General features: G+C 40.7%; 1 pseudogene; it reads right to left on the bottom strand.

Annotated features, from left to right (window-relative positions):
- Positions 1 to 10,631, bottom strand: part of LOC112059415 (tigger transposable element-derived protein 1-like) — a 59,423-nt pseudogene extending 48,792 nt beyond the window's left edge.
- Between the last annotated feature and the right edge of the window lie 16,954 nt (positions 10,632 to 27,585).

Raw genomic sequence — 27,585 nt, 5'->3', positions numbered from 1 at the left:
TTTCTACACATTATCTACACAAGGTCGCAACAACTTCTCACACAGTTCTTTCCCACTCGCCTCACACAATCCTCGCTTCTACAAATCTCGTGTTATTAGGGTTACAGTTAGCCTGACTCTTGCTAACGAACTGTCATGCATTGCATCCCCTTCCTGTCAGTTCTTTCTCTGCTTCCACAGAAGGAACCACACTACTTATGTTATTTTGAATTATTAGAGTATTGGTTACTTTATTTTTCTAATATATGAATAATGTGTAAGGTAGTTGGTTTCTTTCCTCAAATTAGATTTAACAACAATTTGACTTATAAACTAACAGCACATTAGATGTAATAACAACCATGGTTACACCATCAGTGCACCATGCACCTCCGAGTCTGTGGCCAAATCTGCTATCAATAACATAAAATAATATCTGAGACGCTCCAAGGTGAACTGAGAGAGGAAACATCATCTTGTAAAATGACGACATCAGAAAATCTTCCACTGTGAGTAATGGCTGACATGGAAATAAGTCTCGTTCATGGTCTCAGATGTAACCTGTTGCTTCTCCCTAGTGACTGATACTGTTCTTTGGGAACTGGAGCAACGCTTGCTGTAGAACAGACTTGTTTGTTCCTGATGGCAGACTATTTGTGAGAGCAGAAGACATAAAGGTAAATAAGGCAAGAACTGTCTACTCAGAAGATTTCCATTCACTACCACATCCAATGAACAGCAGTTCTGAGGAGATGATACAGGAGGGAAATTTGCCTCGTTGGGAAATAGTAATGGAAGCTTTATCTGCCAGGGAGCTTACAGCACAAAGAAAAAAAAGCCCTCTTTTGTAGGATTTGGAATAATATCAAAATGGTGTATGGACTGGAATAGAACTATTTTTAAAATCTGCCATTGGAAAAAAGGAGGTGGGGGAGAAAGAAAGAGTGAGCGAAAGGAAAAAAGAAAAGTGGTATTGAAATAAAAAATGAAAACCCAAACATTTTTCATAGGAAATTTTGAAAAAAAAATTGAAAAAAGAGTCTGAAATGGATGGATTTGTTTTTTTAATTACTGTGGGTAAAATATCCTTTTTTTTTTTTTTTTTTACCAGCCTTAGTTTGGAATAATTGGAGGAGCATTTGCAGCCATGTTATATTTCAGTCTACTGCAATCAGCCACACTATTGCCAAACCCTGGCAAGGTGTATGAGGATCAGACAGTGACAAAGACTAGTGCAGTCAGCATGGATAATTAAAAGTGCATTATACAACAACAGATCACAGCTAATCTCAGCGAGGTGAGAATTGTGTCTGTTTATATAAATATTTGTTGCGAAGGGAAGGAAACTGGGAGTGAGCCGTGAATTAGATTGCATGCACCCAGAAAAGTTTTAAATCAAAGAACTGCTAAATAACAATCAAGTTCTCCTGTGGACTGAGTATATGTGCTAGATCTGCAAAGGAACAGGCTTAAAAATGTCAGCAGGGAGAATATAAGAATTGTACATAGTACCCAATGAAAAGACAGCAACTGAGCTATAGAAGATAGCTTGAAAACATAGGTTCAGGTCTGCATTTTGAGGGCTTGCAGAAACAGCTATTAAAGTCAATGTGAAATTTTGCTTACATGACTAAAGTATATTGGAGACTATAAGATTAAGAAGGGTATCTGGGATTGGACCAATGGTGGAACTTTGTTATATTTTGATTCTGATTACAATTCTGTTCCAGCACTATGGCCTTCAGAGAGTCCACCTAATTTATTTTGAACATGATGGGCTTTAATTGTATTTTCCACATTTAAAATTGGCTTTTTCTACATTCCAAATTTAACAAGTTACTGTCTGACAATTCTGAGCATTCGGCACCTAGCTTCTTAACTGCAGTACAACCACTACGATTATTAGTGCTGATCCAGTTCTGGTAAAGAATGAAACTCCCCTCTTGTTCAATTGGCAGGTGGTCAGTAAGTGACTTAATCATCACTAGCAATTAAAGGAAAATGTTCTATATTGACTTTAACAAAGTTGAAGTAAGAATTAATCTCCAAGGATTACATAAATAATGGGTGAAATCTTGGTCCTGTTGAAATCAAGGAGAGTTTTGCCACTTACTTCAATGGGGTCAGGGTTTCACCCATTGTTTGTTTATTTTTTAACTTAAACATGGACGTATAGAAATATCTAGAAATGGGTAAAGTCCATGAGGAACGGAAAATTATGTCAACTTTCCCTTCATTTTGGGGGGTGGATTTTAACCAGGGTCTCCAGACAGGCCCCTCCAGTACTTCATTGACAAGGTCATTATCTCTCTGCTGCTCATTCTCAGATAAAACAACTGACTGTATTATGCTGGTTGCTTTCAGGCATACTTTTTGTTCTGATCCTAATGAGAAAATGGCATTTGCAAATGAGACTAGAGGGTTTGTTTACCAAAATCTACATTCCTACTGCTTCAGTTTTGATCAAAACAGAGAAGGGGACGCAAGCAAGGTGCCATTTCACCAAAGATATTTTCAAATGTGTTGGAGTCAATTCTGAAGGAGAGAGGATTAGGTTAGTTGGGATCACAAGTCTTTAGTATCAGTGGAGATTGATTGAGCCTAGAAGACCTAGGGAATATGACAAAAGAATTTGCAATGAAAATACATAAGAAATGATCTACAAATGAGCATACCCACTGGCCAATTGGCTTGCAAAATCAAAAGAGATTCTCACTGAATTAAACCATACCAATTAAATTTTGAAATGGAATCAAAATGATCAAGGAAGATTAACAGGGAAAGCATCTTATAAAGTTGGAAACATTTTCAGAAGTAAGTGTCCCGAACGTAAGTTTTTTGAGAGTGAAAGTACATTCCCTAATATGTTCTTCTACTCACGGTGTGTTCCTTGGGGACATAGAGACTAACTATCTACACAAGGAGGAAGATGCAACTAACATAGAGAGCTGAGGGATGAAAGATGATCAAAATCATAAAGAGAGATTACAAAGCAAATTAATCAAGGGGAGAGTGAGACAAGAGCTGGAGATAAGGTATGAGCAGTCACTGGAGAAGTGTGTTGATCATCTGTCCTGCAAATATGATGGCAGATGGACCCAAGTGAATAAAGCCAAGTGAATTCTTTATATGAGGAAAAGATTATATGAATCCCCAAGGAGGCCCTAAACTGATACAAACCCACATGGTGTTTTTTCATTCTCACCAAAGATCAACAGAAAAGGAAAAAGTGATGTCAGGCTTCAGTAGCCATTTCACTATAAGGGCCAGATTCTCCATCCTGCTCAAACTCTGTTTTGTGCAGGAATAGGGAGTGGGGAGTTGAGGGAAAGATGGCTTTAATCTGTTCATTTTATGCAGGGCCGGCTCCAGGGTTTTGGCCGTCCCAAGCAGCCAAAAAAAAAAAGCTGCAATCGCGATGGCAATTCGGCGGGAGGTCCTTCGCTCCAAGCCGGAGTGAGGGACTGTCCACCGAATTGCCGCCGAAGAGCTGGACGTGCCGCCCCTCTCTGGAGTGGCCGCCCCAAGCACCTGCTTGGCAAGCTGGTGCCTGGAGCCGGCCCTGATTTTATGGAGCCATTTGGAGGCTGATTCAGCTCCTGCCACAAACTAAAGCAGCCTCAGGGATAGAGTATGGCAGGGGAGAACATTAAAAAAACACTCCTAGATGGGGTTTTGTCAGCCTACTGCCTCTTTGCAGATCCCTTATATCTCTTTCTTGTATAAGGAGTTCAGTTGGGTTTATTCAGTTGAGTCCATCTGCCATTGCATTTGCAAATTGGATGACCAATACACTCCTGGTTCCACTAACTACATCTTAAGATTGCTGGAGCAGCATAAAGAGGCCTGTAAGAGGGTGATCTGCCCCTTTAATGGCCCAAGGGAGAGGAGGGGAGTCAGGAAGCAGCTGATCCTGCTCCAGGGAGAAGCCCAGCAGGCAGGTACTGGGAATCAGCTGACACAGCTGAACAGTACCTCATATTTCGCCCACTTAGCTGGACAATAAAGGAGGTCCCAGCTCATTGGTGAGGACAGGTGGAGGAAGGAGGAAAAGAAGGAGAGAGTAAGGAGTATATTTTCCTGTTACCAGAGCAGGAGGCTGCAGGCAGGTGGGCCTTGTGGATCTCCCTCCCACCAGGGTTGGAGAAGGCCCTGTCTGGTAGCTACTGGAGGCCAGATAGCCCCCATCTGAACCTTTAACCAAGTTGTTCTTTGTTATTTTTGCACATTGTTTCTTTCCTTGTGAAGATATTAAACAGAGCCCTGAAAGAAGGGACAGAGACTAAGCTGGGCTTGGCTGACACCTAGTCCCTAGCTGGTGATTAGGGCCACTAGTTTACAGGGCCACAGAACAGATTCTTGCCCCCAGTATTTTGCTGTTGTAATATTGCTCTAGTGGAATTGGAGTAAAGTAGCTCACATTCTAGTTTTCACAATAGAAATTGGGATGTGAAATTGTCCAAAGGACCACAAAGTACTGATGATTTCATACTTGTGATTCGACGGAGGAGTCCTATGAAAACCACAACAAAGGGCCAACTAGCCAACAGAACACGGCTTAGTGCAATAAGTATCCAAAGCCATATGGCAATAAGGCATGAACCCTTAGGTTCGCGGGTTTCTAAGAGGCTCGTTATAGTTATGGAACAAACATATTTTCATTGTCTGACCATAATCTGCCAATGCAGTTCTTTGAACTGAAGAATGTAAGAATTTAAACTAAAGCTGGTACTTGACAAGTAGCTGTGATTTAACAGCTTTGTCTTTGACAAACACTTCTGACAGCTAATTATTATTTTGCCGAGAAGTTTTCTTTTTCATAATAAGGTCAACACAAGAAGTTCTGTGGAAATGAATAGAGGGAACTAGCTGTCACTTTACAGTGTCTTTGTTATAAATTTAACAATATCCCCTTATGCCAAGATTATGACAGTACAAATAGATCACATTATGGAACCTTTTTTTCTGAACTTCTTTATAATATTTTTTATGAAGTAGACACTTGGGTCCAGATCTTCTAAGGTATTCCATTATGGGAGTTAGGCCTCTAAATGCCTTTGGGAATCTGGGCCTCAGATACTGTTGTGCACTGACTGATGGACAGTTGCATAAATGAATGAATAATAATAATAATAATGGAATTAAATATAATAGTAAAGAATTCTGCACTCTGCTTATTTACTGGGAATTCTCTCCTATCATATTATGTCATACCACTTGGTTGAACATGTCAAAATTACCTGATGAGTCTCACATGTAGATTTGTTATCTGAGGCTTTGCTGAACCCAAAGCTACTGGTAACTTTACTCTTTGCAGGGCGGTGGCAGGAAATAAATCAATGGGGACACAGCTGTCTGGATGATAGATAGTTGATGCAAGCAGGCAAACAAAAGTGCTTTCACTCAAAAGTTCTACTTTATTTATAGAGCCCTGCATGGATAAAAAATTAATATCTGTGGATGGCGGATATCCGTGGATATAAATCAGATATTAGGGGAGCTGCAGGGCTTCACCGGGAACTGCAACAGTGAAAGCAGCAGTATGTCAGGCCACTGCTCGCAGGAGCCAGTGCCCTGTATGGGCAGTTCTTCTGGCATGGCTGTACCGCCCCCAGCCCTGTCCCCAGTCCCACTCACTGGGGCAGGCACCAGGCTCACCCACAGCTGTCCCTGGTTGCACTAGTGTGTGCAAGCAGCTCGCATGCCCCCAGTCAGGAGATGCAGACTGCTGTGTGGAAAGGACTCCTGTCCCAGAGTGTGACCAGGGGCAGATGTGGGTGGAACTGGTGCCTGCCCCAGTGGGCAGGACTGTGGGCAGTACAGCCACACCAGAGGAGGGCCTGCATGGGGCTCTGCCTCCTGTGAGTGGCAGCCCAATATGCTGCTGCTTTCGCTGCTGCAGTTCTTGGTAGAGCCCTGCAGCTCCTCAGATATCTGATTTATATCTGCGGATATCTGCATCCGTGGATATAAATTTTGTATCCACGCAGGGCACTATTTATTTAGTCCAGCACTTACACACATCTGCAATAGGTTAATAGAGCAGCCCAAATTACCCCCAGATTTATATTTACCCAGGGTTTTGAAGAGGTCTCGAGTGGATAACTGTAGACATCCAGTGGGCAGCCTTCTGTCTGCAGGAGAACTTGAGAGGTGTCCAAGTGTTCAAGCATCCACCAAGCACAGAATCCTTCCTCTTTTTATTCCCAATTTGTTAGCATAACATAGCTTGTTCATGAAAAAAAGGGCTATGCAGAGGTTAAGTTAAATGTAGAGTTTTCCAGCCTGTAGTTTTCCAACCTGCGGTGTGGATTTTTCCATCAGTTAACTAGCTGTATCTCACTACTGAAGATCACTACTACTTGGAACATCAAAATTATTACAATGGGATTCAGGGCCAAGTTGAAGATCCCTGTGCCAGTGAGTAAGCATTCCAATAATGCCTCCCACCGCTGGTGTTTTTTAGATTCTGGCCAATTCTTGCAAATATACATTTAATTTCATTGATGTTATGATGTACAGTAACCGTGACCTTGTGCACCTCTTGTTTGACAGTATGCAAATCAGGGTGTGCAAGCAACATTTGTAAAACAGTTAAAGTCATTCCAAGGGATACAGATTTTACAGCAGAGTACAAAGGATATGTCTCTTTTAATTGATTATATTTAAGTTCAGGCACATGAAATTCAAAATCACATCCCCGAATCACTGTAACATGACAAAAACATTTAACCCGCATGAGGATCATTATCTATTTTATGCATGTAATTAACAAGAAGCATAGGACACCAGCTTCTTAGAACACACAGTGATCACCTCTATATACAAGCATAGAGTTATTATTTGCAAATGGGTTAATAGCATAGTGGCATTTTCCTTCAGTCAGTTCCAAACACACATCCTCTATTTGCAGGGCATTTTTGTTGCTTTCATATCCCATTCCAGGTTCTTTTAGGTAGGCTTCCAATTTTACTGTTTTTCACCCTGGTCATTTGTCACCACCCATAGTCCATATGTGTCGACCCATTGCATTTATCTTGTTTGCTAGCATTTCCTCATTGTTGCTGTTAAAAACTCCACCCTTGTTCCAATTGCTCCTTATAGGTCTCTTCTTACCCATTCCTTTCCAGATTTGGGGACCTCATGTAGATTTATACAGTTTTTCCATCTTTCAAATAATGGCTGGACCAACCGTTTACAGAGAGCCTCTAGTGCCAAAATGTTTCTTGAGACTCCAGAGCCTCCAAATTGCATGGCAAAGGAGCTTCCCATTCCCCTCCTGAATGAATTGGTTTCCACCCGAGTGCTGTCCGCTGGGAAATGTCAGTCCACAAATGAACACATTTAGGCTTAGTACAATTAAATAATAGCTTGTCAGTTCCCACCCAGAGACAACTGTACCCACCTGGGTAGCTTTTAATGCTCCACACAAACAAATCCTCTCTCCCACTAGCTCCTTGTGTATACATGAGAATGGTGTGGTTGCCACTGAAGTGGGGGATTCCATAGTGGCCAGTGTAGACCATTTGCAACCCAAACCATGACACATTGCCAGTTCTTGCTCATTCCCAAGCTAATGTTTCCAAGGGTCCTAAAGAGTGATTTGTTCTTCTGGGATGTTGGGATCAGTAGTGATGTCAAAGGTATTGTTCGCTTTACATTTCACTGTCATTCATTGATTGTCTCCCCATGCTGTAAACACAATGGATTCCTGATTCACATCACCAAAGGAGCAGGTCTGCAATCCAAATGCCAGGAACAGCAGCACTCAGGAGCGCATTCACATGGTTAATAATCTAAAACACAAAGCAGAACAAACTTTTCCCCTCCTTATATAGAGGGAGGTATCACTAAAACATTTAAGCTAAACTTATTAACTTTTATTCAGACCCATCTGAGCCTGAGTCCCACTTTTCCCCTCTACCCTTTTTTCCCTGGGAGGGGACTCTTGAATTTTGAACTGTGCTTTGATCCCGCACTTGGGGCTTAGCAAATTCATCAGCACTGGTTTACTTCAGCTTGCTGAGGCTGGACACCTGACGGTTGTGAGTACACATTTTACTGGAGAGTGAGCAATTTTCAGTAACACCACGGACAATCCCACCAGATATTCCCAATGCTGCAATGTGCAAACTAGTGCCAAAGCTTTCTTTTCATAGGGAGTAAATCTCCTCTCTACCTCACTGGAAGGCTAGGAGACATGCCTCAGGGCGGAGCATTGTTCCATGGTTCTGACTCTGTAAAGCTCTCCTCACAAACAGTTCTCAAATCCAGAGGCTTAGGCTAAGGCTTGTTTTAACTAGACCATGGATTCTTGTTGAGAGCCCCAGTTCCACTCTGCTCTCTTCTTTAACAGTTCATCAAGTGGGGCTTCTCTGAAAATCCCTCAATGAAATATCAGCTCCACTCTCGTTTGGTCACAGGAATGCCCCTCTTGTCCCCAAATCACTCCAAAAAATTTACTTCTTGGGAGCACAGCTGGGCTTTCTTTGGGCTCACCTTAAACCGGTTTCCTGACTCTTTTGTAACACCCTGTCCAATACCTCCAGAGTCGCTTCCCTGTTCTGAGTGCAAATCAGGATATCATCCACATTAAAATATTAGACATAAAAATGTCTCTTTTGGGCATTCCTGCTCACATCTTGACCACCTAGACATGACAAAGACTAGAGGTATGTTCCAGCCATGTTCCTGGCAAAACACAACTGCTTCCCTTGAAAGGTAAAAGCAAACCTGCAATAGCCATCCTGATGTAAAGGGATAGCAAAGAAAGCTTTGGTCAAATCCAAAACTGAAACTCACTGGGCCCCCTCCTACAATGGAGGCCATCCCCTCCTGACACTTAGCCACTATGGGGACATCAGCAGGGTCACCCAACTAAGGGGCAAAAAATCCACCACAAGCCTCCAAGTATTACTATCATCTTTAAGGACTGGCCACAGAGCGGCATTATTGGGGGGTTGCCTGTTCTACCAAAACTCAAAAGTTTTGGCCCAAAAGCCCATCAGATGTTTCTTTCAGGATGGCTTTTGCCTCCTTGGCTACCTATACTGATCTGGCCTGGGGGATCTGGCCTGTAACTAGGATTTCTGGATCAATTTTACCATATTCCATCTCATTTTTGCCCCACTCTCCTGGTATTTCTCTGCAATTACTAGGACTTCTGGGGGCCACTTGGGCCACTCCAGTTCTTCAGATGCCTTAAGGGCTGCACTCTAGTACTTTGCTCAAATCTCCACTGGCTCCCACGGTGTGCTGGGAGGTGGTTCCCCCAGGACCCTGTTAGTAAAATCAACCATCACTCTCAATGGTGTTAAAGCATCAATTCCCAGAATCTCTTCTCTTTCCTTTCTCCCCTTTAGCCCTCGCCTTCCTTTAGAGTCTTATCTGGGAGGGCTATTGATTTACACGTGGTTGCTTCATTCGGAGCAACAAATTCCCTATGGCTATAAAATAAACAGCTTTGGGCCCGATCCTTCTTTTGTTAATTTACTACTTTTCTCAAAATTGCTTTTCTGGCAGTAATTAAAATCAGTAGCAAAATATATTTTCCTGTTGCTTGGCAACCGTATTTTCAAGGGCAGTAAAGTAAAGCTAGCTGTGGTTTTAACCCTTAACTTTCAAAACAAAAATGCACAAAAAAACCCCCCACAACAAATAGCATGTGTGGAGGGGAAGATGTGTGTGTGTGTGTGTGTGTGTGTGTGTGTGTGAAGAATGACTTAGGAAGGAGGGGAAACTTAATCAAAAAAATAAAGCACAGACAACAACAATTCTACAAGTGGGGCTTCTTGGGCCAAAGAATCTGGGAACCTGTACTCCTAGACCGGCTCTGAGAGGAGAGTGGAGGCTGACACAACATCCGCCAGAGTGAGACTGGGGTGTGCCAGCTGTCCTTGCCAGACATCCCAAGACTGTGCTCCAGTTTAAAGGGACAACCAATTTCCCTGGTACCCTAGCCTGGTCAGGGGGAAGGGCCTGATGTCTACCCATTCTTTCCCTCCTTGGTTACCCCCTTGGGAATCAATCTTCCTCACTGTGGAGGCTATGGGCATGGGAGTCTGCAGCTCTTCCAGTGTTTCAAGCAAGGGACCATATGGGGACTGCCCAGAAGAGCCCAAAGGAAAGGGAAGTTCTTGGTGATCATCCCTCTCATCATCATAAGAAGGATGTAAGTGAGGATCCACCTCTGACCCATACCCCCTTCCCAGACTACAACTTCCTCTAATTGAAGCCACTATTTCCTTCTGCTCTCCCACAATTGCTCTGAGAGGACAAATCTGTCTCTTACATTCCCCATGATCTGCCTGGATCTTAGCCTGAGAATCCTTCAGTGAGGTTCTAACAATTCTTTCACTCTCCATTGTCTGATGTTTCAGTCTAGGCACCTTCTCTTCCAGCTTCTCACTCACCCTCTCACTGTCACTATCACACACACTTGCTTTTGCACTCCCAGTATCTGAGCTTTGGAGGATGTCTGACTCAGCCTTCAGGCTGGATATCTCGTTGTCTTTCTCAATTTTATATTTCTCTAGTTCCTCCACGCTTGCCTTTAACTGACCTATCTCTCTACCTACTACTGTCACTACTATCTGCTTACAGAGCTGCGGGATCACTCTGGGGCCAGTCAAAGCTCCAGGTTTCAGGGGCATGTTACCCCTGTTCCTGTATAAAATCAGTCAAGCTGTTTCCCCATTTTCAACTGTTCTTCTTTTCCAGATGTTTCCTTTCCTTTGGACATAATTCCTCACTTGAACAGGCTACCAGCCTGAGCTCTAAGTCCCAGTGACAGAATTTACCCATAAACTGACTTGTGAGTTACAACATGAGAACTGTAGGTAGCTACCCCACTGCACCATCCTCTACTTCATATTGCAATAGACTGTTTGCATCAACAGTCCCCTTCCTCTCCATCATCCTCTCTTGTGCCTCCAATTCTATTACCAGGGGTTTTGCGGAACCCAAAGCTCTTTGTAACTTTATTCTTTGCAAGGCAGTGGCAGGAAATTAATCAATGTGGACATGGCTGTCTGGCTGATAAATAGTTGATGCAAGCAGGCAAACAAAAGTGCTTTCATTCAAAAATTCTACTTTATTTAGTCTCCAGCACTTACACCTGTCCGCAACAGGTTAGTGGAGCAGCCCTAATTACCCCCAAATTCATATTTACCCAGGATCCTGAGGAGATCTTGAGTGGCTAACTGTAGACTCCAGTGGCTAACCTTCCATATGCAGGGGAACATGAGAGGTGTCCAAGTGTTCAGGTGTCCAAGTGTCCACCGAGCCCAGAGTTCTTCCTCTTTTTATACCCAATTTGTTAGTATTACGTAGCTTGTTCATCAAAAAAACTGCTGAGTAGAAGCTAAGTAAAGTATGGAGTTTTCCAGCCTGTAGTCTGGAGTATCCCATCAGTTAACAAGCTGTATCTCACATAGGAATAGTTAACTATTGCCAGACTTTCCATCTTGCAACTTTGCATGCTTCGGGAAAAAGCTCAAGTCAGGAGGGCAGAGGGTCATGTTTACTCCTTATGGTCACTCACTTCCCCCTCCTCTCCTGATCTGTTAGTTGTGCTAAGGCTGCTACAAAGGCCATACCCAGAAGTCACCTCCTACAAGACAGGCCCAACAAAGAAAATAACAGAACACCACTAGCTGTCACCTTCAGCCCCCAACTAAAACCTCTCCAGCGCATCATCAGAGATCTACAACCTATCCTGAAAGATGATCCTTTACTCTCACAGATCTTGGGAGACAGACCTGTCCTCGCTTCCAGACAACCCCCCAACCTAAAGCAAATACTCACCAGCAACCACACATCACTGAACAAAACCACTAACCCAGGAACCTATCCTTGTAACAAACCCCGATGCCAACTCTGTCCACATATCTATTCAAGTGACATCATCATAGGACCTAATCACATCAGCCATACCATCAGGGGCTCGTTGACCTGCACATCTACCAATGTGATATATGCCATCATGTGCCAGCAATGCCCCTCTGCCATGTACATTGGCCAAACCGGACAGTCTCTACGCAAAAGAACTAATGGACACAAATCTGACATCAGGAATCAAAATACTCAAAAACCAGTGGGAGAACACTTTAACCTGTCTGGTCATTCAGTGACAGACCTGCGGGTGGCTATATTACAACAGAAAAACTTCAGAAACAGACTCCAACGAGAGACTGCTGAGCTAGAATTGATATGCAAACTAGACACAATCAACTCCGGTTTGAATAAGGACTGGGAATGGCTGAGCCATTACAAACATTGAATCTATCTCCCCTTGTAAGTATTCTCACACTTCTTATCAAACTGTCTGTACTGGGCTAGCTTGATTATCACTTCAAAAGTTTTTTTTCTCTTAATTAATTGGCCTCTCAGAGTTGGTAAGACAACTCCCACCTGTTTATGCTCTCTGTATGTGTGTATATATATCTCCTCAATATATGTTCCATTCTATATGCATCCGAAGAAGTGGGCTGTAGTCCACGAAAGCTTATGCTCTAATAAATTTGTTAGTCTCTAAGGTGCCACAAGTACTCCTGTTCTTCTTTTTAAAGACCATACAGTTGCTTTCAGCAATAAGCATAACATTTGTTATTCCAGCTGCAGGCAGTGGTTTAGGTATGTTACTGGGTTAATAAAATTTCATCCTTACAGATATATAGAAATTCTGCTAATTGCATGGCTCCAGTTCTGTATACTACAAAATGTATTCTATTGTTCAGGCCAGAGACCAATAAAAAACTGTTAGATATAGAGGTAGACATAGATGATATAGATAGTTAAATAGGGAAAGATCAAGATACTAGGTAATTCACTCTCACATTGGGAATCAGTCCTTAAATCCACATTACTACCAGTTTCACTCATGAGACTTTGGGTACGTCTTCACTACCTGCCGTATCGGCGGGTAGCAATCAATTTAACCAGGATCGATATAACACATCTCATTAAGACGCGATATATCGATCCCCGAATGCGCTCACCGTCGACTCCGGAACTCCACCAGAGCGAGCAGCGGTAGCGCAGTCGACAGGGGAGCCGCGGCCATCGATCCCGCGCCGTCTGGACCCCAGGTAATTCGATCCAAGATACTTCGACTTCAGCTACGCTATTCGCGTAGCTGAAGTTGCGTATCTTGGATCGATCCCCCTCCCTAGTGTAGACCAGCCCTTAAGTATATTGTTTTAACAGTTCACTCGTCTATCCCGAACAAAAGGACAACATTTCTGTAGACTACAGAATTAGAACCAGGCAATAAAAAGAACTTTTATAGACAGCTACGTTTTAGCCTTTCTGCAATAAGCATTATACAGCAAAAAGGAGTGTTATCAAAATGTAAGATGTGGCAAGAATGGAATCAATCATTCAACTCTTCATGGATATTAACTATATTTTCTGTTCCCTTTAATTGTTTTGATGTAGCAAATTAAGATATACTATACTTTTACACAGACAATAAAATAAGTTAACCAAAGGGAAATATGTGTGCCCAAAACAGACAAATAGATATTGGAGAATGAAAGTATAAGAAACTATCAGTCACTTCACTACTTTAATCATAATGTCCACTAAACCATGAAAGAAAAGAATGGTTGTCTTCTCCCTAATATAGTCTTAAAATAGTTGTTTCAAAGTAATAATTAAACATTTTGGACTCTTTAGAAATGTACGTTTGGTAAGTATCTTTATTTTGTGCAAAATGAATCAAGAAATTATTTCACTCAAAATTAGAGGCATCTAAGGTATTCTGTTACAGCGGCACAAAGTTATTGCATAGTTAATAGAAATGCCTGAATAGTTAAATGCACTCTACTTATGAGTACAACTTTTACTTGCTGACCCACTGAATTAATGTATCAATACAGAATTTCTGGCACTGAAAATTTATTTCCAGCAGTTAAAGTAGTTATTATACTATACTTCAAGAAGTGAGGATTAGCAATGGGAAGAACATGGTCATTTACCCCTGGGGTAGTAACCAAAACATCTTTATATTCATATTCAGTTACTTATTGGAGTGACAATTTAAAATCAGACAAAACACATTTCACTTTTTAAGTACAAAACTATTTCAACATGTTAAAATAGTGCAGCAGTGCAGCTCTCACTTCACATCTGATTTACAAATTAAACAAAGTCTGGAATTTGACCACTGACAAAAATTAAAATTCAGTTTTGGTAAAAAGAGTATGAGGAAAAACTTCCTGTGGTGTCAAAATAATTATTGCTTAAGTCTCTTCTCAATACTTTTCAAAGTTTGTCTTCTCTGAAAGTCTTTGAGTGTTGAATGGTTTTTTTGTAGTAATGATGCTAAATTTCTATCTTTTTAGAAAGCCCTGGAGTTAGACTCATAGGCTAAGACACAACCAATGTAATAAACAAAAGCCAAAGACCAAAAAAGGGAATGTAGTAAGTACCATTGCTAATTTTAGCACCATTGCTTGGTGCTTTGTGCCTAATGATAAAGGGTAGTGTCAGCAATTGGATTACAGTATTACATTGCTGAACACGTGGAACAACAAACAAAGCAAAGTTTAAAAAGAGAGTAAATATAATGAGTGAGGAATGGTTTATTCTGAAAAAAAAAGAGCACAAGCTGTGTTTTCTCCCCAAGAATCTCTCTTATAACATGCAGAGAAGATTGTTGAAATAGAGAAATTAGTGACACAAACATCTGAAAAGGAAATAAGAATAAGTATTTGAGCAAAATAAATTCTGTGACAACTTCTACAGAACTTGAAAATTAACTTGTTAGTTAAATTCAGAGTAATGATGGAATTGGGACCAAGACCCAGATTTTCTATCATTTTGTTTCAGACCAATGAAATACCCATAATTAAGCATGAAACAAGTTTAATATGTGGGTTCATAGAAGTAAACTAAGTTTTGCATGCACCCTGCCTCAGACAATATACCACACTTGCTAGTGCTGAGATTGTGTTTCTACAGTTTTCCCAGTGAGAAAAAAACAACTGGTACTCTAATAGAAAGGTTCTTAATATTAGCATATTTCTTCAGGCATCTCTAAATGAAAGAAAACAAGTGAATGTCACAAACTATTCACATATATGTAATGAAAATTTACCCAGAGCAAAGGGGTGCTCCTAGAACACAATGAAGCCGGCACATGTGCATGGGCGAAGGAAAAGAATTGGAAGAACTAGATTTTAAAAGTCATTACAGGCCATAATTACTGTATTTTTTTCTGTTCAAGTTTACAAAAAATGTCTGTGGCACCATTCAGGATCAGCTGGGCAAAGCTACATTACTGATGATATTGGCCTCAGACAGTGTTCCGTGGAAGTGATCCTCTGCTGTCAGAGAGAAGAGAATTTGAGCCAATATTTTAGACCCTCATCTATAACCCAATAAAGTCAATAGGTGCTATTCAATTGATTTCTATAGGGTGCGATTAGGCTCTTAGTACACACTTCTGACTTTCACACAGGACACATTGGCTATGACAAGACAGTAAAGAAAGACCCGTGGCTGGCTTGTGCCAGCCGACTCAGGCTCGCAGGGCTCGCAGGGCTCGGACTGCAGTGCTGTTTCATTGCTGTGAAGATTTCCAGGCTCGGGCTGGAGACTGAGTTCTGGGATCCTGCAGAGTCCTAGAGCCCAGACTCCAGCCTAAGTCTGGAAGTTTACACAGCAATGAAAAAGCATGCTGCCTAAGCCCGGCGAGCCCAAATTGGCTGGCCCAGTCCAGCTACAGGTGTCTAGTTGCTGTGTAGACATACCTATTGTATCATGGAGAAAATCAAATATTTTAAAAATAAATATACACTCACTCATTATTGTATTTTATTTTTAATTAATTAATAAATAGATTTGAGGAAGGTTGTACGTTTGAGCTAGGAATAGCTTCATCATTAATAATAATAGCTCCAGCAACTGCTGCCTGGAACTGAAAAGGCAAGAAAACAAATGAAAGGAAATAGTATGAGTCTAGTCAAAGCAAACAGTATGAAAATTATATTTCACAACCACTACTTATGGGCCTAACTTCAACAAGCTCTACAAATTATTTAGCATCAACCAATGCTGAATTCAACATCTCTTCTTCTACTATTGCTGTCAAGTAAACTACTGCATAAAGCTTTCCTATGGCCTGATCCAAAGCCCTCTGAAATCAACGAGATTCTTTTCCATTGACTTCAGTGAACTTTGGCTCAGGACCCTAGATTGTAAGATTTTCTGGACAGGGACCCTGCATGTTATGGCATATAAATAATACAGCATAACAACAACTCAATTAGAAGTTCTCTAGTGGTAGTTAGCAGCAATATTGTTGAACTAGACTATCATCTCTGTTTCGCTTTCTCTGGAAAAGAAACTTTAAAATTAATGCTTGTCCTTGAGACAACACAGCACTTTTACATGCAATGACACAAAGTGTTATTCAGCTAATCTCTATCTAACCCCATCTATACAATGCGAAATATGGCGGGGGGGGGGAGAAACAGATTTGGGAGGATAAAGAAAAAATAGTAAACTCAATATGATGTGTGACAGGGAAAGTTTTAGTGGATCTCTCATTCTTTCTGTCTCATCCAGCTCAAAAATCTCTCCCCCAAAGCTGTCTGCTAATGGTTAAAGGTCAAATATAAAATAAAAATCTGTCCACCGCACCAGGATTCTAATGCTAACCCATCCAAAGTAGTGTACATCAGCCTTGTAAAATTCTGTTTACCTGCTCATCTCAAGGGGAGTAATTTATTTTGATGAGTGATTAAAATCTCGTTAGTTTTTTCTAGTAAGGGTGACCAAATAGATTCTGAGCCGTCGCTGTTCGAAGTTCATGTTGATTTTGCAACACTGCCATACTTGCCCATTGGCCTTGTTTAAGTTGTGCTGAGAACTGTATCCATGGGAACAAAGATATTTTGGTTTTCTTGTCATAGTGTCTTCCCTATAAAGTACTGATATGGTTTATGAGCTGCTGAAATTCCAGGCATTACAAGCCAATTTGTGGCATTTAGCAATATGCATGAGTAGGAGGTGAGTGGAGCTGCACCTCCCTACCTTAATCTAGTATAGTCCCACTCCCTGCTGAAGCAACATTGTCTCTGGGGACAGTATACCTTCCTGTTGAAGATGGCCCACTCTATAGCCTCACCTACTTTCTGCTCCTTTTCCTATTTCCTTTGGAGCAGGCCCTGGGAACAGTTCCTGAGGTCCACTGAGTGTAGGGACTACACCTATGACTGACCCTTGTGTGGGCTGTGCAAGTGGATGGAGGCAGAAGGTTACTTGTATTGTCCCTTTGTACATCTGCATAAGAGCCTGTCACAATTTGGTTCTAACTCTCAATATGCAAGTCATTTTCTATGGGGTTACAAAAGATGCTCTCGCTACTTAGATATATATGGTCTTATAGGTGATGGGGAAACATTGAAGATCAAGTATGCTACAGACCATTATCCAATTTATGACAAAGAGGATGTTGTTAATTGTGGTTGTGTATCTCTCCTTTATCATTATTTTCTTCTCTCTCCTCATACATACAATATATATTGACATGTCCTGACTGTTTAAAGATCTTAAACAATGGAACACCAATGTTGTAGGAACTTCAATTGCTCAAGTAGGCCAAAAGTTTCAAAAGCAGGTGCCGAAAGTTAAACTCCTAAAATTAGGCCTAATTAAGGGTTCATTGGGGGAATGCAGACAAAGCTAATTGTCAGCAGGCATCCGATACCTCTGATGGGACTACATAACCTTGCAAGGGGGAGAGTATGAAGAGAGTACGAAAGGAGACAAATGGGCATAAGCCCTGGTTTGTAGGTTATTTTGAAGCCATTATTTTGAAAGGTAAAACATCCAGAAGGGCCCAGATCCTCAAAGGTATTAGGCACCTAACTCCCATTGATGTCTATGGAAATTAGGAGCCTAAACAGCTTTAGGGACCTGGGCCAAGCAGTTTACATATTGGTTTTAACTTGACTGAAGGAATCATTTCTTGTCTATTTGAAAACAGAATAAACAGTGGTACCTCCTTCCTTCTTGTGGTGAATAGCAACAATCCTCTGTATTTTACTTTGACATAAAATGGAGCCTTCACATCTAAATTACTTGATTTCCTAGGAAACCTGTTTTATCTCGTAATTTGAGTGCTTTCAAATCCCCATGCAAGATGTAGTTTACACACTTCATATTTTTGAAGAGTCTGGTGACCTTGAGGTAAATCTTCATTACTACATATTATTGCACAGCAATTGCAGGCAATTGTTAATCTATATGCTAAGGTAAAATCTCTTACAGTGCATTTGCTATATTTGTACGTGCACAAATGGAGACAGACTTGTTTTTCACAGATGATTTAATCTGTTATTTACCTACCAATGCAGGCAACGCCTGCAGCTATTTTAGCAAAATAAATAAAAAATTATAACTGAACAAACCAACGATGAGAGAAAAGTGTGTTTTTGATTGTAATTTTCTATCTACTGACGGGGGTTCCTCAGTGACACGACAGTGCCATTATGTAATGTGAACAATACATGTAGCCCATTCCTATCAAAAATCAGAAAAGCAAGTTTAAAGGAAAAAATATTATTTACTATTTACAATAAAAAGTATTATCAATTGCTTATTAGTGACATATTGACAAGAAGTTAATAATAAATTCTATTTATTTATTTTATATTAAAAATCAACCCTAAATGTGTGCTAAAAAACACAGACATTTGCCTGACTACTAAGAGATAGTCTATACATGGAATTATCTTTGGTTAACTATCCCTGATTAAAAGCAGGTATGCACAATCTTATTCCAGAATAAAAGTGCCTTGTTCCGCTTTATCTATTTATGGATTAAGCTAAACTGGAACAATGCACCGAGGATTCAAGAATAATTCCAGTTTCTCATTGGAGTCTGTTTTTGAAGCTTTTCTGTTGCAAAATTGCCGCCTTTAAGTCTGTTACTGAGTGACCAGAGAGGCTGAAATGTTCTCCTACTGGTTTTTGAATGTTATGATTCCTGAATAAATGGACACAAATCTGACATCAGGAATCATAACATTCAAAAACCAGTAGGAGAACACTTCAACCTCTCTGGTCACTCAGTAACAGACTTAAAAGTGGCAATTTTGCAACAGAAAAGCTTCAAAAACAGACTCCAACGAGAAACTGCTGAACTTGAATTAATATGCAAACTAAATACCATTAATTTAGGCTTGAAGAGAGACTGGGAATGGCTGAGTCATTACACAGATTGACTCTATTCCCCCATGTTAAGTATCCTCACACCTCTTGTCAACTGTCTGAAATGGGCCATCTTGATTATCACTACAAAAGTTTTTTTTCTCCTGCTGATAATAGCTCATCTTAATTAATTAGCCTCTTAGAGTTGATATGGCTACTTCACCTTTTCATGTTCTCTGTATGTATATATATATATCCTTACTATATGTTCCATTCTATGCATCTGAAGAAGTGGGCTGTAGCCCACGAAAGCTTATGCTCAAATAAATTTGTTAGTCTCTAAGGTGCCACAAGTACTCCTGTTCTTTTTGCGGATACAGACTAACACGGCTGCTACTCTGAAACCAAATCTCACTGAGTTTCAAGACAGCCTATATTCTATATTTTAAAAGTTTAGAAACTCTTTTTTTCTGTTTAGAAATGCAGAGTTCAGCACAATGTTAGCTCAGACACAATGTCAATCAGTGAAAGATTATGGTATGTAGCAAGTATCAGAGGGGTAGCCATGTTAGTCTGGATCTGTAAAAAGCAACAGAGTGTCCTGTGGCACCTTTAAGACTAACAGATGTATTGGAGCATAAGCTTTCGTGGATGAATGTCACATGCATCTGACGAAGTGGGTATTCACCCATGAAAGCTTATGCTCCAATACATCTGTTAGTCTTAAAGATGCCACAAGACTCTCTGTTGGTATGTAGCATGGATAACTTCCCAGGCAGAGGTGGCCAGAATGTTCTCTCAAAATGTCACCCAAAATGATATCTATCTTATAATCTCTGTGAAAATGATCCTCAGCCAGCAGAAGAAACAAAGTGAAAAGTTGCATCTAAAAGGAGGGCTGGTCACTTTCCCTTTAGATCTACCTGGAGTGATTTATTTGGACACAAATTATTCTGAACCATTTTAATTCCACAAGCAGCCACAGTGAACACAGAATGTTCATCTAATTCCTTTCCAACTGGCCAGTTTTTCAAGCCGTTATTTCTCTTTAGTACACTGACATATGCACTTAGATTCCGTATTGAAAAGATAACAATCTGCTTAAAATGTGCATTTAAAAAGCCATTTAACTACTTGGTGTAAATATTAAACATGGGGAAGATGAAGGCCACATAGCTGAACTCAGCACTTAATTGAGGCAGCAGTCAGGAAACGAATCACTTCACGTCTGAAGAGCCTTCCCTATTATTAGCATATTTAGAATTTGTGCAGACAATATTTTTCCATTTAGGATATATTCTCTATCCATGCATTTTACACACCCATCTCTTTCTGCTTACATTTACCTGTATGGCTCTCTCCCTACTGGAGAAATAATGTGTTTCTCTGTCACTTTGAACAATGAGCTGCTACCCATTTTCTTATTTATGTTTTATGTTAATTAATTCAATTTAGACTCCAAAAGAAGAGACATGTAAGACTTTTGTTGGATCAAATTCTGGACCACAACAAATAGTCTGAATGGCTAAGTTGTACACTAAAGATCTGCATGGGGGATAGGAAGAGAAGAGTCCATCATCCAGGTTTGGTTCTTCTGCTCTAGGAAAAAACAAATTAAGGCACATACACTGTAGACCCATGCCTAGGGTCCCATCCCTTTGGGTCAAGTGATTACATCAGAATCTGAGCTTTCATTTAACAATAAGTAGCTGATGTGCTTTTGTAAACCAAGTTTATTTCACACACAGTGTCTATTTCCATTCCTACATGCCCCCCACAAGCTCTCATGTGCCACCCCTGCTCCCTCCTCTATCGCAGGGACTCCTGCAACTCCCTGAATATCCCCTCTGGTAGGAGTTCTGTGTGCCCCCCATTCACTTCTCTTTCCATACCAGTATTCTCTAGTCTACCACCGTGAACGTGTCTCTGTGAGCATGCCAATTCTCACTGCCCCCCATGCCAGGTGCTCTGTGTGCTACCCTCACCCCATACCAGAATCCACCAATATCCCCCACTATCCCCTAGGATCCCCATTCTCCACCTCATGGTAGGGACTCTGTGTGTTCCTTCTATGCCCCATTTTCCCCACCCAGGGGCTTTATGTGCACCCCACTCCTTCATCTTCTTATGCTAGGGTCCCCCATTCTCCACCCCCCCATTCCAGAGCCCCCTGTCTGACCCCTGTTTCCCTCTTCCCTCCATACTAACATCTCTGTGTCTCCCACCCCTCATATCCTCCCCCATTCCTCCACGCCAGGGATTCTGTGTGCCCCCCTATTTTCTTTCCCCCCCATGCAATGTGTGCATACCCTCATTCCCCCTTTCCCTCTACACCATTATTGTGTGTTTGTTTTATTATTTAAAAGTCATTTGGGGGTGTCAGCATGTTAAACTCTATTGGGAGGATGAACAGAGATGAGATGGAGATATTGTTATGCTGGAAGATGTTAATGGGTGCCATCAAGAACTCTGATTTATAGACAATTGCAGAGATGCTTGACGCTGTGGCCATACTAAACAGATATCAGAGACTGTATGTGTCCCCCATTTCCCCTTTCATTTGTCCAACTCCTCCCCCCCCCAAAAAATCAATATGGTTCTGGTCCCTTGATGCCTAGAACATTCCCTGAAATTTGGAATTGATCAGATGCAGCATGCAAAAGTTAGGATGTTACATACAGACAGTCAGAGAGACAAATAGAGAAATGGAACCAAGTTGAGTGTAAGGCCTTCAGAAACTTGTTCCAAAAGAAACCATCATGTTTTATTTTATTTTAAAAAGCATTACTTTTAAACCAATTGCATGATCTCTTGGGCCTCACTGATGATTTTTGAATGCTTGGAGTTGGCAAGAGTGGACCCAGCATTTGACTTTAGACAGTGGTAAGAACTAATTTTTTTTTAATTTAACTGGTATCTTTAAGCTATTCAAAATATATATCACATGATTCAGAAACCACTACATACTTCAATGCCAGGATTGAATCATCAGCTGCTCAGAATCATAATTTCTCCAAGAAGCTCAGCATATAAGAACAAGTGAGTATTTCTGTGTCTCAAAATATATGACAAGATGAAGTAAAAAATTTGAAGTGTAGTTAAATCCCGTAAGGATCTCCAGGGGGATGGCATAACATGCCATATTATTTTTGTGGTAGTTTCCTGATGTCAAGAACTAATTACTCCATAAGTCCTCTACTGTATTGATATCTGTATAAGAAGCATGATGTGTGTTAGGCAAATATGCCTGATAATTGTGCATTAAAAAAAAAGCTTCCTCTTGCTGATGTCATCATTACCATTGGAAGGTCTTACCTTATTAAATGTTCTATTTTAACCTAGAAGTGACTGGAAAAGATAAAGCAATAGATTATTTCTGCTAACAGGTAGAAAGACACTAGAGTAGACATCATGGGTGAAATCTTAGCCTAATAAAGTCAATGGCATAACTCCATTGGCCAGGATTTCACACCACATTTCCCCCATCTTGTGTAGTTTGTAATGTTATGTGGTCATGAAATAATGAAAAATTATGGGCCAAATCTTCAGCTGGTGTAACTCTTCATAGCACCATTAATGTGGTCTATATGAAATCACTATAAAATGGGTGCACAACTGGCTGAAAAAAATGTACTCAAATAGTAGTTATCAAGGGTTTGCTGTCAAACTCAGGGGTGACGTGTTTAGTGGAGTTCTCGCACTGTCTAGTAATAATCAATATTTTCATTAATGATTTGTATAGTGGAGTGGAGAATATGCGTATAACATTTTCAAATGACACCATGCTGAAAGCATGTTGGAGGACAGGATTAGAATTCAAACTTACCTAGAAAATTGGTAAACTGGTCTGGAATCAAGAAGATGAAATTCAATAAAGACAAGTGCAAAGAAAGGAAAAATCAATGCACAAATACAAAATAGGGAATAACTGGCTAGGTGCTAATATCGCTGAAAAGGATCTGGGGGTTTAGGGTATCACAAATTCAGCTTTAGCCAACAATGTCATGCAGTTGCAAAAAGGGCTAATGCCTTTCTGGGGTATATTAACAGGAGTGTCATAGTCTGGACATAGAAGGTAATTGTTCTGCTCTACTCCACGTGGTGAGGCCTCAGCTGAAGTACTGTGTCCAGTTTTGGACACCACACTTTAAGAAAGATGTGCACAAACTGGAGAGAGTCCAGAGGAGAGCAACAAAAATGATAGCAGGTTTAGAATACCTGACCTTTGCAAAAAAGTTTAAAAAACCCCTGGGTATGTTTAGTCTTGAGAAAAGAAGACTAAGGAGGGAACCTAATCTCATTTTCAAATAAGTTAAAGACTTTTAGAAAGAGGATGGTGATTGTGACACTTTCTCAGTGTACCCAGGACTGAGAGTCACCATGTTAACCCCCTGCCTCAGCGAGAGAGAGAGAGAGATTTGCTGGTGCTAAACTGGGTGTTAGCTCCCTGTCACATCAGGCTGTTAGCCGTCCAAACAATCTCTTCAGGGCTCTGCCCACCCCTACTTTGCCTTGCACATTAATCCCCAAGCTGCTCAGAAGCCACTCCCTGTAGTGTCCAGCCCCTATCATTGGACACTCACAGAAAGTACAAGGTAAGCAGACCCTGAAGGGAACGTGCACACACAGCTTGATTGGTACAACTCAGGATCAGGTCTTTTATAAGAACATAGTATTATAATCTATTTATAGTGAAAACAAATAAAAGTTTATTTAAAAAGGTTAAAATTTAAGAGACAGTGAAAACAGACAATAAGAACAACAGGTTACAAATAAAACAAAATGTCTTAACACACTCCTTATAGTCTAAACTTACTGTTAACAGGCTAAGACCTTGTCTAAAGAAGTCTGTCTTATCCAAATGTCCTTTATAGTGCTTTCAACCAAACCCTGATTGAGATCACGTCTTCATTAATGTAATCACACTGCCCAATTACTCTCTAGGTGCAGGGCAAAACCGGGGGTCCTTTTGCCTTCCTCTTATATGCCAAAGGTTTGCCTTTTGCATCCCAAAGACAAGACCATCCCCTGTGATTTTTGTCTCCAGTGTCTTCCCATCCTCATGTTGACTTGAAATGCAAATATAGCTCCCATTGTGTTTTCCTTATAATGCTTAATTTACATCAGAGACAGGGATAGTGAATGTTTTGTCTGGCAGAAAACCTGTTTGTCAACTCTATCTGGTTACATAATTTAAAATATATTTTTAGTACATATACACAACTCTTTAGGTACCATCCATCCATACCCCTCGCAACAATATTAATGACAGCATGATGCTGACTTTCATTTAAGACCTCACTTGATGTCTTTATAGATAAACTCTATGACATCAATGTGTAAAGTATTGTGCGTTTGTTGGGCCTGTTAGGAGCTGCTGGCACAGAGTAGTGAGCCCTTTTGCTAGCTGTCACCAATGCGCCTATGTCACAGTGATCAATTCATCTCTATGTCCACTGAAGGCAGGACAAGAATTCATCAACTTAATCTGCACCAAGGGAGATTTAAGAAAGAGATTTCTAGCAATAAGGATAGTTAAGCGCTGGAGGAGGTTGCCAACAGAGGTTGGGGAATTCCCATCACTGGAGGTTTTAAAGAACAGGTTAGACACACACCTGTCAGGAATGTCCTATGTATACTTGGTCCTGACTTAGTGTGCTGGGATGGACTAGAGGACCTCTTAAGGTTCCTTCAAATCCTGCATATCTATGGTTCATTAGAATCCATACAGGGATCTGACCCTGTATCTCAATCTGACCCTCTCCTTTTTAATCTGATTAGACTCCTGGATCTTCTATAACATAAGCCTATCTAACTCCCATTGAAGCCAGTGTGAGTCTTTAACATCTATATCTATTCCATATGTAGAAAGGTACAAGCTGATTTTGCTAAAGGAAAGTCTCCAAGCAAGCTTTCCAGGGCAGATACTGTCTACTACTCTGTGTTAGTATTTTGCCTAGCTTAATGGGGACACAATTTTGGTCGGTCCTTAGGCACACATAATAAACATGATTATCAATAATAAGTATCTACTTTATTTTTTTATAGAAAGTTTACATTATTGAGAAAATAATGCACATTTTGTGGAAATCATAAAAAATGTGATCACTGAATTTCAAAGTGGACCAAAATTCACAATTATTTTGCAAGGCATTAGAAAAATCTTGGCTTTTCCTATGAACATTTTGCAAAATGAAAGCAGGTGATATTGCACAGCTCTAACAGAGTTCTAACTTTAAATGAAAACTTTATTTGGTGACCTATTTTACCTTTCAAGATGCTCCTTGTCCACTTTATCATTTATTGCCCAGTCTTGCAACCATTCATGCATGTAATGTTACTAGTCATATTGCAGTTAGTGGAACTACTCATGTGAGCACAGTTACTCACATACATATTTGCAAGGTTGGTACATTAGTTATTATTGACATGCATTCCCCTCCAAATAATAAAATTGCCACTGCCAAATGGCTTCTTTATTCTGCTCTTGCTGACCTTATCACCTGCTCCCAAATAATATCCCTAACCAACTCTCTCCACACATACATGCACACAGCCGCTTCCTTCACTGACCCTGTTCCAATTACATCTATCTGATACCACCTGCCCTGCATGTATCCCCACATTGACTCCTTTGGTCAAATTAATCTCTAATGTAACTTCATTGATTTTTAATTAATGAGAGTTCCTTTTGGGATTAGCAGGGTTTTTTTTTAATAGGTAAATATTTTTAGAAACTATTTTACTTTATAGCTACACAGCTTTAGTTATAAATGTGCCTGCCCCTTGGCTTCCATAGGAAGCAGATGGTAGACTGAAAAGATCTATTTAATATCTGGCTGCCTTGAAGGAAGTGAAAACAGTAAAGGTATGTCATTTAATACATGGCAAGGGTAAATCATTCCTTCATTAGCATAATTGTAAAACCAGACTTTTATCCTAGGAAGGAAATTTCTAACACATGAATCTGTGCTCCAGATCCTAAAATACTGTCGTTATCTTTCAGAAGACCACCAAATGCAGCCTTTCTCTCTCCAAAGAACCAGGCCTTTTGCTTAGTTTGTATGTGTCTAGATTTTACCCATCCCTAGGCTTTAAAACTTGCCAGTGTCTTCTGTGACTTTACACATTTGCATTCTACTTTTGGATCATGGATTACGACCAGGCTTTAACTTGGCTATATGTGTCAGAGAAAAGAACAGGTGTAGGTTCATTTGATTTAGAGCTATTCATAAGTAACTGGTGTGTGGTGCAAAAAATTTTCTGCCAATGTTTACTTGTGTGTTTTTAGTGGAGAAAACAAATGTACTGCATTCATATTTTTGATGCAGTTTCCATATGACAAACATGATTAAAAAACAGGAAAAATAATATTAGGAAATTGCTTACTAAAATAATGCAACATTGTAATGCAATGTAATATTTTCTGACACTTTGTTTTTTTTCCCTGTTTGAATTTCATAGTGTTTATATTACAAATTTTATCCCTGGGAAAGGCAAGGGCTGACTTTGTGCCCAGAACACACATATTGGGAAATTGACTAACACCAGAATCCTACTCTTACAGATGGGTAAATTGTTACTTCGTTTTCTGATAAAGCTATTTTTATTTTATTACATCATTGATTAATAGCAAAGAAGTATTCTTTGTGTTCAGTTTCCCATGTGAAATTTAACATAAAGGAAAGCTGTGTTAGTGTAAATCATGCTTTTTAAATAATTATTGTGTATAAGAAAACTGAAGAAAATACAGTGGGTCTTGAATGCATGTATCAAATATTGCCAAATACTGCTTTTTCTTATGCAAGTGTAATTGCCAACCTGATGATCAAATCAGATCCCTCCAGAGCTAAAACCATGAGTCTTGACAGCTTGGGCTTCATATGCAGTCTCCGTAGCTTCAACAGTCTCACATCTTCTGAGGATCAGGCACAGAGACATGTAATTTACGTTGATCGGTGAGTTATATACTTCCTCTGGTCAGAGGAAGCTCTGAAGCCAACTAATCACAATGTGTCTATAAATATCCTATCTATAGACCAGGGATCGGCAACTTTTGGCACACGGCCCACCAGGGTAAGCCCCTTGGCAGGCCGGGCTGGTTTGTTTACTTGCCGCATCCGCAGGTTCGGCCGATCGTAGCTCCCACTCAGGGCCGGCTCTAGGCACCAGCTTACCAAGCAGGTGCTTGGGGCAGCCACACCAGAGAGGGGCGGCACGTCCGGCTCTTCGGCGACAATTCGGCAGTGGGTCCCTCACTCCAGCTCGGAGCGAAGGACCTCCTGCCGAAGTGCCGCAGATTGCGACCGCGGCTTTTTTGTTTGGTTTTTGGGGGGTTTTTTTTGTGGAGGTGGCCGCTTGGGGCGGCAAAAACCCTGGAGCCGGCCCTGCTCCCACTGGCCGCGGTTCGCCGCTCCAGGCTGATGGGGGCTGCAGGAAGCCGCA

This window comes from Chrysemys picta, chromosome 1 (genome assembly GCF_011386835.1).
Source record: "Chrysemys picta bellii isolate R12L10 chromosome 1, ASM1138683v2, whole genome shotgun sequence".
Taxonomy (NCBI): Eukaryota; Metazoa; Chordata; order Testudines; family Emydidae; genus Chrysemys; species Chrysemys picta.
Note: the sequence above shows the minus strand (reverse complement) of the source record. Positions and strands in the feature narration are given on the sequence as shown.